The 11584-nt window shown below is 46.0% G+C and overlaps 1 long non-coding RNA gene across 1 annotated transcript; it reads right to left on the reverse strand.

Moving 5' to 3' along the window:
- Positions 1-981: 981 nt before the first annotated feature.
- LOC134032250 (uncharacterized) lies at positions 982-6248 on the reverse strand. Its single transcript, XR_009932000.1, has 3 exons — positions 6116-6248; positions 5586-5737; positions 982-1045 (listed from the first exon to the last, which is right to left on the reverse strand). It is a non-coding gene; the product is annotated as an uncharacterized LOC134032250 (long non-coding RNA).
- Between the last annotated feature and the right edge of the window lie 5336 nt (positions 6249-11584).

Genomic DNA, 11584 nt, shown 5'->3' on the forward strand with positions numbered 1-11584 from the left:
GGACAGCAGAGGTGTGTGCGTGTGTTTGTGTGAGGGAGAGAGAGTGTGTTAAACTGAAGCAGTTGTGTGGAGAGAGTGAGGTCTAGAGACAGCAGGCAACGAATGACAATGAACATCCTCCCAAGCCCTATCCAGATAGACACACCATCACACCAGACATGTGTTCCTCTGTTTGCTCTGATAATAGGATAATAAGCAACATGTGTATGGCTCTGGATAAGGGCATCTGACAAAGCAAAGAGGTCAAACTGGATTGTGTTTCTGCTCCTACAGTTTACCAATACAAATGAGTTCTCTGTCGACGCTACCATTCCCAGCCAGTGTTGAGACTGAAGTCACTGTTTACCCATCATTCCAATTATGGCTTGACCCAATCTCTAGCTAATTAAACCACTTTGCACCTCCCTTCCACATGGTAATTAATGGCAATTTGCATCTTCAATAGAACCTTTTCCACCTCCCCCTAGGAAAATAGCACAAGCCCAAATGTTGCTATGGAGACGTCGCTGATAAACCAAATACATCTGTTTCACCTGTTTGTTTAGCAGAAATGAGAGCAATCATTACATAGGAACTCATTTAAATGTTAACATTTTTCTAGTAGTGAAAACCTCTCATCTAAAAGAGCAGTGTTTGCAGCAGTGTACATATAGAATCTGTCAGATATTACAGTCATTCAGATGGCGGAAATGATAGTTGCTGTTCAACCAAACCAATGAACCAATATCCTGAACAGCAGCCTATGTAGGCAGCCTATGTAGGCAGCCTATGTAGACAGCCTATGTAGGCAGCCTATGTAGGCAGCCTATGTAGGCAGCCTATGTAGGCAGCCTATGTAGGCAGCCTATGTAGTCATGCCACCTCCAGTATGCAGGCTCCGCTTTTAGCAGTCGAGTCTCATTGGTGGGGGGTTGAGGTCCGCCTCACCTCATTGGTGGGGGGTTGAGGTCCGCCTCACCTCATTGGTGGGAGGTTGAGGTCGCCTCATCCCTTTGGTGGGGGTTGAGTCTCCGTTGACCTCCATTAGCCGTCCAGCCAGATGACCCTGAGGATAGTGATGTGATATTCTGATGTTAAACATTGAATAAATCACTGCTAACATTTGAATAGATGTACAGGCCTAAAGTGAAAGTAAATAAGGGTACATTTTTAAATCATGTTTAATGGCTCCAACATTTAGCTGGGCAGGTCCACAAACAATGGAACAATTATGCAAATCACATTTATAATTTATCTTATGAAATCGTAAAAGTCAACACAATAAGCAGATGAATCATAAGAGCAATGGGAATGCACCCCGCTGACAAATAGCTAAAGGGAAGTTCTCTACCTACACACTGCTCCAGTGAGAATATAGTACTCAGGTTTACTGTTTCTGCAGTGAGAATATAGTACTCAGGTTTACCGTTTCTGCAGTGAGAATATAGTACTCAGGTTTACCGTTTCTGCAGTGAGAATATAGTACTCAGGTTTAACGTTTCTGCAGTGAGAATATAGTACTCAGGTTTAACGTTTCTGCAGTGAGAATATAGTACTCAGGTTTAACGTTTCTGCAGTGAGAATATAGTACTCAGGTTTAACGTTTCTGCAGTGAGAATATAGTACTCAGGTTTAACGTTTCTGCAGTGAGAATATAGTACTCAGGTTTACCGTTTCTGCAGTGAGAATATAGTACTCAGGTTTAACGTTTCTGCAGTGAGAATATAGTACTCAGGTTTAACGTTTCTGCAGTGAGAATATAGTACTCAGGTTTAACGTTTCTGCAGTGAGAATATAGTACTCAGGTTTAACGTTTCTGCAGTGAGAATATAGTACTCAGGTTTAACGTTTCTGCAGTGAGAATATAGTACTCAGGTTTAACGTTTCTGCAGTGAGAATATAGTACTCAGGTTTAACGTTTCTGCAGTGAGAATATAGTACTCAGGTTTAACGTTTCTGCAGTGAGAATATAGTACTCAGGTTTACCGTTTCTGCAGTGAGAATATAGTACTCAGGTTTACCGTTTCTGCAGTGAGAATATAGTACTCAGGTTTAACGTTTCTGCAGTGAGAATATAGTACTCAGGTTTACCGTTTCTGCAGTGAGAATATAGTACTCAGGTTTAACGTTTCTGCAGTGAGAATATAGTACTCAGGTTTAACGTTTCTGCAGTGAGAATATAGTACTCAGGTTTAACGTTTCTGCAGTGAGAATATAGTACTCAGGTTTAACGTTTCTGCAGTGAGAATATAGTACTCAGGTTTACCGTTTCTGCAGTGAGAATATAGTACTCAGGTTTAACGTTTCTGCAGTGAGAATATAGTACTCAGGTTTAACGTTTCTGCAGTGAGAATATAGTACTCAGGTTTAACGTTTCTGCAGTGAGAATATAGTACTCAGGTTTAACGTTTCTGCAGTGAGAATATAGTACTCAGGTTTAACGTTTCTGCAGTGAGAATATAGTACTCAGGTTTAACGTTTCTGCAGTGAGAATATAGTACTCAGGTTTAACGTTTCTGCAGTGAGAATATAGTACTCAGGTTTACCGTTTCTGCAGTGAGAATATAGTACTCAGGTTTAACGTTTCTGCAGTGAGAATATAGTACTCAGGTTTAACGTTTCTGCAGTGAGAATATAGTACTCAGGTTTAACGTTTCTGCAGTGAGAATATAGTACTCAGGTTTAACGTTTCTGCAGTGAGAATATAGTACTCAGGTTTAACGTTTCTGCAGTGAGAATATAGTACTCAGGTTTAACGTTTCTGCAGTGAGAATATAGTACTCAGGTTTAACGTTTCTGCAGTGAGAATATAGTACTCAGGTTTAACGTTTCTGCAGTGAGAATATAGTACTCAGGTTTACCGTTTCTGCAGTGAGAATATAGTACTCAGGTTTACCGTTTCTGCAGTGAGAATATAGTACTCAGGTTTAACGTTTCTGCAGTGAGAATATAGTACTCAGGTTTACCGTTTCTGCAGTGAGAATATAGTACTCAGGTTTAACGTTTCTGCAGTGAGAATATAGTACTCAGGTTTAACGTTTCTGCAGTGAGAATATAGTACTCAGGTTTAACGTTTCTGCAGTGAGAATATAGTACTCAGGTTTAACGTTTCTGCAGTGAGAATATAGTACTCAGGTTTAACGTTTCTGCAGTGAGAATATAGTACTCAGGTTTAACGTTTCTGCAGTGAGAATATAGTACTCAGGTTTAACGTTTCTGCAGTGAGAATATAGTACTCAGGTTTAACGTTTCTGCAGTGAGAATATAGTACTCAGGTTTAACGTTTCTGCAGTGAGAATATAGTACTCAGGTTTACCGTTTCTGCAGTGAGAATATAGTACTCAGGTTTACCGTTTCTGCAGTGAGAATATAGTACTCAGGTTTAACGTTTCTGCAGTGAGAATATAGTACTCAGGTTTACCGTTTCTGCAGTGAGAATATAGTACTCAGGTTTAACGTTTCTGCAGTGAGAATATAGTACTCAGGTTTAACGTTTCTGCAGTGAGAATATAGTACTCAGGTTTAACGTTTCTGCAGTGAGAATATAGTACTCAGGTTTAACGTTTCTGCAGTGAGAATATAGTACTCAGGTTTAACGTTTCTGCAGTGAGAATATAGTACTCAGGTTTAACGTTTCTGCAGTGAGAATATAGTACTCAGGTTTACCGTTTCTGCAGTGAGAATATAGTACTCAGGTTTAACGTTTCTGCAGTGAGAATATAGTACTCAGGTTTAACGTTTCTGCAGTGAGAATATAGTACTCAGGTTTAACGTTTCTGCAGTGAGAATATAGTACTCAGGTTTAACGTTTCTGCAGTGAGAATATAGTACTCAGGTTTAACGTTTCTGCAGTGAGAATATAGTACTCAGGTTTAACGTTTCTGCAGTGAGAATATAGTACTCAGGTTTAACGTTTCTGCAGTGAGAATATAGTACTCAGGTTTACCGTTTCTGCAGTGAGAATATAGTACTCAGGTTTAACGTTTCTGCAGTGAGAATATAGTACTCAGGTTTACCGTTTCTGCAGTGAGAATATAGTACTCAGGTTTAACGTTTCTGCAGTGAGAATATAGTACTCAGGTTTACCGTTTCTGCAGTGAGAATATAGTACTCAGGTTTAACGTTTCTGCAGTGAGAATATAGTACTCAGGTTTAACGTTTCTGCAGTGAGAATATAGTACTCAGGTTTAACGTTTCTGCAGTGAGAATATAGTACTCAGGTTTAACGTTTCTGCAGTGAGAATATAGTACTCAGGTTTAACGTTTCTGCAGTGAGAATATAGTACTCAGGTTTAACGTTTCTGCAGTGAGAATATAGTACTCAGGTTTAACGTTTCTGCAGTGAGTGCACCGTGCTCTTATAATCAGATCTGCACCAACACTGTCACTTCCATGACTGACAACTTCAAACCCACAGATGGACATTGTGATCTAACCGGACACTGCTTAGTATTGACATGAGAGACAACCTCACGTTGTTCTGCTGAGGTTGTCATGCCAATGGTGTGTAATTGTTGTGATGGTATCTAACAGCCTTGACATACATACACTGACGGTTTGAGTGAGTCCTTCTCTTCACGCACAGCAGGAACACTCCGACGCCTCTCTCTGCTCAGCAAGGGCTCACACACACTACAAAGACTGCCCTTTCTATCCCTCCATCACCTCTCTCTTTTCCCTCACTCTCTTTTTCTCACTTTACCTCCTCCTGCCTCTTTCCCCCTTCCATCCCACCCATCCCTCTCTCTCATCCCTATCCTTCCATCCCATCCCACCCCATCCCTCTCTCTCATCCCTATCCTTCCATCCCACCCCATCCCTCTCTCTCTCATCCCTATCCTTCCATCCCACCCCATCCCTCTCTCTCTCATCCCTATCCTTCCATCCCACCCCATCCCTCTCTCTCTCATCCCTATCCTTCCATCCCACCCCATCCCTCTCTCTCTCATCCCTATCCTTCCATCCCACCCCATCCCTCTCTCTCTCACCCCTATCCTTCCATCCCACCCAATCCCTCTCTCTCTCTCTCTCTCTCTCTCTCATCCCTATCCTTCCATCCCACCCCATCCCTCTCTCTCTCTCATCCCTATCCTTCCATCCCACCCCATCCCTCTCTCTCTCATCCCTATCCTTCCATCCCACCCCATCCCTCTCTCTCTCATCCCTATCCTTCCATCCCACCCCATCCCTCTCTCTCTCTCATCCCTATCCTTCCATCCCACCCCATCCCTTTCTCTCTCTCACCTCTATCCTTCCATCCTCCCCCATTCCTCCCTCTCTCTCACCTCTCTTTCCACCATCCCCCTCTCTCACCCCTATCTTTCCACCCTCTCTCATCCTCTCTCTCTCTCACCCCTATCTTTCCACCCTCCCTCCATGTTTCACCCTTGTTTCTTCTTCCCCACTGTTCTTTATGAGTGTCAGACATCTCAGGTGCAGGGATCACTCAGGGACCTAACAGGCTAATTAGGTGGATATAACAGCACTCTGCCAATACAATGCAAATGTCAGACTCAGAGCTATAATTTGACTTCTGAGTCTAAGGGATGGACCGCCAGCGGATTTACTCAAGCGGTAGGATGGCCCCCTGGACCTTTCTCTCTCACCTTTATTTAAATGTCACTCAGCAGCCATTACAGTCCGGGGTGGGACCACATGACGGGACTCTTTATGTGACAGTCTCGCCGGTTTTCCTGGAACACGAGTTATGAGGCTGCCGTTAATGGGTGGTCACCCTTTTGCCGCTAAATCTTTTGACCTGGATTCACAGGGAAAGTTCAAATGTTGAAACACAAGAAGCAAAACCTCCATGACTAGAAACCAAGACTACATACGTTTAAATTTCAATAGCTTTTAGACCTTCAGGGGAATTCGATAGGGATCCGTTGCGGCAACACTGCTGCCAGCTTACGCTCTGTGTTGACGAAGTGGAAGCTAAGTGCAGCTAGCTAGCTCGTGCGTTAGCTAGCTTCCTTGTTAAGTCTTTTCTTTTTCTATTTTAATTAACAGACGAAGCAGGTGGTAGCTAAGATGATACTAGCTAGCTACTGAGTTTGTTGTTTAAATCTGGGTAGTCATGCAAACATTTACAACAGCCGAGCACTGCCGCAATTTGAGACAACAAGACTATACATACCACATGTGTCCACATGGGGTCCGTTGATTGGTTGACGTGTCCCAGTGTGACAAATTTTGAAAATAGCATTTATTTATTTTTCCAACTCCACCGCCAATCCCGAATTTCACAGACTATGTATTGCATCAACAAAAAAACTACTGGGATTAGAAGGGGTTTATTAAAAACTGAAGGGTGAGAGATACCAGAGTAGTCATGCAAAAATGTACTACATAGCCAGGCACTGGGCCGATTAGAGACAGCAAGAATACATACAACGTGTGTCCAAATGGGGTCCATTGATGTCCCAGCGTCACAAAATGTGAAAATGTGAAACTTTTTCAAGTGTTTTCGAGATTGTTTTTCTTTAACCTTTAGAAAGGTTTATTTTCTTTTTTTGAAACTTTTTTTAGACAGAGTGAAAGGGGGAGAGAAGCCTCAAACAGTAGATTAAAGCAGAGCAGAGTACAGTAGAGTATAACTTTTTGGGAATCATTCTATAGATTTTTTTGTGTGTGTGTGTGACAATTTTTGTTGCTTATTTTTCAACCTTTGGAAACTTATTTTCGAAAATATTTCTGAAATCTTGGAAAAATAATCCAAATATAGATGACCCTTATTTGATCCCATACAGTTCCACTGGAGAGATGCAGATCAAGGCTGTCTTCAGCAGCTGGTGCCGTGGGCTCTGACCCAGATGAAACACCACCAGCCCAGCCTCCTTAAATACAAGTCCTGCTGTGAGGATCAATAACAGGATGTTGAGGTCAGAGAGTTTTATTGGAAAACTCCTCCTTTTCTTAGCCAACAAATAAATAACCATGTTTAACACCTAGCATCAAAGCACATTTTATGATGGCTGATTTGGTTTGTACATGAACTGTTTGATTTCTCCTGTCAATATCTTTTAATTGAACGTTGCAAGGGAGGGAGTCAGGTGGCTGAGCAGTTAGGGAATCGGGCTAGTAATCTGAAGGTTGCCAGTTCGATTCCCGGTCGTGCCAAAAAAATGACGTTGTGTCCTTGGGCAAGGCACTTCACCCTACTTGCCTCGGGAGAATGTCCCTGTACTTACTGTAAGTCACTCTGGATAAGAACGTCTGTTAAATGACTAAATGTAAAATGTAACGTTGGCCAGTAAAAAAAACATTGGGTTGCAAATAGGACTATGCCGATATGAAAACAGTTTAAGTGTATTGAATTAGTAAAACATTTATTAACCTTAGCACTCACACAAATACACAAACATATACCTGTCTGGTTCCCTACAGATACCACTGGAGTTCCATGTGTGTTTGTAAGTGCACATCATTGTGCTGTGAGAGAGAGAGAGATAGAGAGAGATAGAGAGAGAGAGGAGAGAGAGATAGAGAGAGATAGAGAGAGAGAGAGAGAGAGAGAGAGAGACTGCTCCATCATTAACACGATGAATAATTCATCCCCTTGTTGGAGTTAATAAGTCTGGAGTATCTGGGGATCAGATAGTTGTTTGTTCTGTGATAAGCTGACGAAGCCTGTTATCTTTCTGGGCAGTGCCAAATTAGCCTGTTTTCCTGGACTGATTCAAATCTCCTATGCTGGCGTCTCCTCTGCCTCTCATACCAAAAAGGAGGCTAGCAGGAGCACTGCATCCATACTGAGGCTAGCAGGAGCACTGCATCCAGATTGAGGCTAGCAGGAGCACTGCATCCAGATTGAGGTTAGCAGGAGCACTGCATCCAGATTGAGGTTAGCAGGAGCACTGCATCCATACTGAGGCTAGCAGGAGCACTGCATCCAGATTGAGGTTAGCAGGAGCACTGCATCCAGATTGAGGTTAGCAGGAGCACTGCATCCAGATTGAGGTTAGCAGGAGCACTGCATCCATACTGAGGCTAGCAGGAGCACTGCATCCAGATTGAGGTTAGCAGGAGCACTGCATCCAGATTGAGGTTAGCAGGAGCACTGCATCCAGATTGAGGTTAGCAGGAGCACTGCATCCATACTGAGGCTAGCAGGAGCACTGCATCCAGATTGAGGCTAGCAGGAGCACTGCATCCATACTGAGGCTAGCAGGAGCACTGCATCCAGATTGAGGCTAGCAGGAGCACTGCATCCATACTGAGGCTAGCAGGAGCACTGCATCCAGATTGAGGTTAGCAGGAGCACTGCATCCATACTGAGGCTAGCAGGAGCACTGCATCCAGATTGAGGTTAGCAGGAGCACTGCATCCATACTGAGGCTAGCAGGAGCACTGCATCCAGATTGAGGTTAGCAGGAGCACTGCATCCATACTGAGGCTAGCAGGAGCACTGCATCCAGATTGAGGCTAGCAGGAGCACTGCATCCATACTGAGGCTAGCAGGAGCACTGCATCCAGATTGAGGTTAGCAGGAGCACTGCATCCATACTGAGGCTAGCAGGAGCACTGCATCCAGATTGAGGTTAGCAGGAGCACTGCATCCATACTGAGGCTAGCAGGAGCACTGCATCCATACTGAGGCTAGCAGGAGCACTGCATCCAGATTGAGGTTAGCAGGAGCACTGCATCCATACTGAGGCTAGCAGGAGCACTGCATCCAGATTGAGGCTAGCAGGAGCACTGCATCCATACTGAGGCTAGCAGGAGCACTGCATCCAGATTGAGCTTAGCAGGAGCACTGCATCCATACTGAGGCTAGCAGGAGCACTGCATCCAGATTGAGGCTAGCAGGAGCACTGCATCCATACTGAGGCTAGCAGGAGCACTGCATCCAGATTGAGGTTAGCAGGAGCACTGCATCCATACTGAGGCTAGCAGGAGCACTGCATCCAGATTGAGGTTAGCAGGAGCACTGCATCCATACTGAGGCTAGCAGGAGCACTGCATCCAGATTGAGGCTAGCAGGAGCACTGCATCCATACTGAGGCTAGCAGGAGCACTGCATCCAGATTGAGGCTAGCAGGAGCACTGCATCCATACTGAGGCTAGCAGGAGCACTGCATCCAGATTGAGGTTAGCAGGAGCACTGCATCCAGATTGAGGTTAGCAGGAGCACCGCATCCATACTGAGGCTAGCAGGAGCACTGCATCCAGATTGAGGTTAGCAGGAGCACTGCATCCATACTGAGGCTAGCAGGAGCACTGCATCCAGATTGAGGTTAGCAGGAGCACTGCATCCATACTGAGGCTAGCAGGAGCACTGCATCCAGATTGAGGCTAGCAGGAGCACTGCATCCATACTGAGGCTAGCAGGAGCACCGCATCCATAATGAGGCTAGCAGGAGCACCGCATCCATACTGAGGCTAGCAGGAGCACCGCATCCATACTGAGGCTAGCAGGAGCACTGCATCCAGATTGAGGTTAGCAGGAGCACTGCATCCATACTGAGGCTAGCAGGAGCACCGCATCCATAATGAGGCTAGCAGGAGCACCGCATCCATACTGAGGCTAGCAGGAGCACTGCATCCATACTGAGGCTAGCAGGAGCACTGCATCCATACTGAGGCTAGCAGGAGCACCGCATCCATACTGAGGCTAGCAGGAGCACCGCATCCATACTGAGGCTAGCAGGAGCACCGCATCCATACTGAGGCTAGCAGGAGCACTGCATCCATACTGAGGCTAGCAGGAGCACTGCATCCATACTGAGGCTAGCAGGAGCACTGCATCCATACTGAGGCTAGCAGGAGCACTGCATCCATACTGAGGCTAGCAGGAGCACTGCATCCATACTGAGGCTAGCAGGAGCACTGCATCCATACTGAGGCTAGCAGGAGCACTGCATCCATACTGAGGCTAACCTGCTTGTTGTTACTAAAATAAAGAGAGAGAAAGAGAGAGGAAGAGAGAGGAAGTTGATAATAATCAACTCCTCCATAGGTTGGGTTCCAGAATGCAAAGCATGTGTGTGTTTGAAAACGACTTCCTTAGTGTCTGTCTGAAGGTCCACACCCTTGTTAGCGCTGGATTAGCCCTGTTCCTTCCTACAGGAAGTGGTTTTGTCCTCACGCATGACTCAGCTGCTGCCACAACACTTAAGCCCACTGAGCTTCAAAATGGACAAAACAATGTTGAAGGGAGGGGGGGTGGGGGGTCTCTCTCTATGTGCTGTACATCCAGGGGGGTCTCTCTCTATGTGCTGTACATCCAGGGGGGTCTCTCTCTAGGTGCTGTACATCCAGGGGGGTCTCTCTCTAGGTGCTGTACATCCAGGGGGGTCTCTCTCTAGGTGCTGTACATCCAGGGGGGTCTCTCTCTAGGTGCTGTACATCCAGGGGGGTCTCTCTCTAGGTGCTGTACATCCAGGGGGTCTCTCTCTAGGTGCTGTACATCCAGAGGGGTCTCTCTCTAGGTCCTGTACATCCAGGGGGGTCTCTCTCTAGGTCCTGTACATCCAGGGGGGTCTCTCTCTAGGTGCTGTACATCCAGAGGGGTCTCTCTCTAGGTGCTGTACATCCAGGGGGGTCTCTCTCTAGGTCCTGTACATCCAGGGGGGTCTCTCTCTAGGTGCTGTACATCCAGAGGGGTCTCTCTCTAGGTGCTGTACATCCAGGGGGGTCTCTCTCTAGGTGCTGTACATCCAGGGGGGTCTCTCTCTATGTGCTGTACATTCAGGGGGGTCTCTCTCTAGGTGCTGTACATCCAGGGGGGTCTCTCTCTAGGTGCTGTACATCCAGGGGGGTCTCTCTCTAGGTGCTGTACATCCAGGGGGGTCTCTCTCTATGTGCTGTACATTCAGGGGGGTCTCTCTCTATGTGCTGTACATTCAGGGGGGTCTCTCTCTATGTGCTGTACATCCAGGCGGGTCTCTCTCTAGGTGCTGTACATCCAGGCGGGTCTCTCTATGTGCTGTACATTCAGGGGGGTCTCTCTCTATGTGCTGTACATTCAGGGGGGTCTCTCTAGGTGCTGTACATCCAGGCGGGTCTCTCTATGTGCTGTACATTCAGGGGGTCTCTCTCTATGTGCTGTACATCCAGGGGGGTCTCTCTCTATGTGCTGTACATCCAGGGGGGTCTCTCTCTATGTGCTGTACATCCAGGGGGTCTCTCTCTAGGTGCTGTACATCCAGGGGGGTCTCTCTATGTGCTGTACATCCAGGGGGTCTCTCTCTATGTGCTGTACATCCAGGGGGGTCTCTCTCTAGGTGCTGTACATCCAGGGGGGTCTCTCTATGTGCTGTACATTCAGGGGGTCTCTCTCTAGGTGCTGTACATCCAGGGGGGTCTCTCTCTATGTGCTGTACATCCAGGGGGGTCTCTCTCTAGGTGCTGTACATTCAGGGGGTCTCTCTCTATGTGCTGTACATCCAGGGGGTCTCTCTCTAGGTGCTGTACATTCAGGGGGTCTCTCTCTAGGTGCTGTACATTCAGGGGGTCTCTCTCTATGTGCTATATTAACATTAACCTCAGAACGCCACGTGATCGATGTGTGCTCACCTTCAGGACATGAACACACGTTCTTTTGAAGAGCAAATTACTTGTACGTATAGTCTCTATTGTAGCATATCTCTGTTTAAACCCTTTT

The sequence above is a fragment of the Osmerus eperlanus genome, chromosome 13 (assembly GCF_963692335.1).
Source record: "Osmerus eperlanus chromosome 13, fOsmEpe2.1, whole genome shotgun sequence".
Lineage (NCBI taxonomy): Eukaryota > Metazoa > Chordata > Actinopteri > Osmeriformes > Osmeridae > Osmerus > Osmerus eperlanus.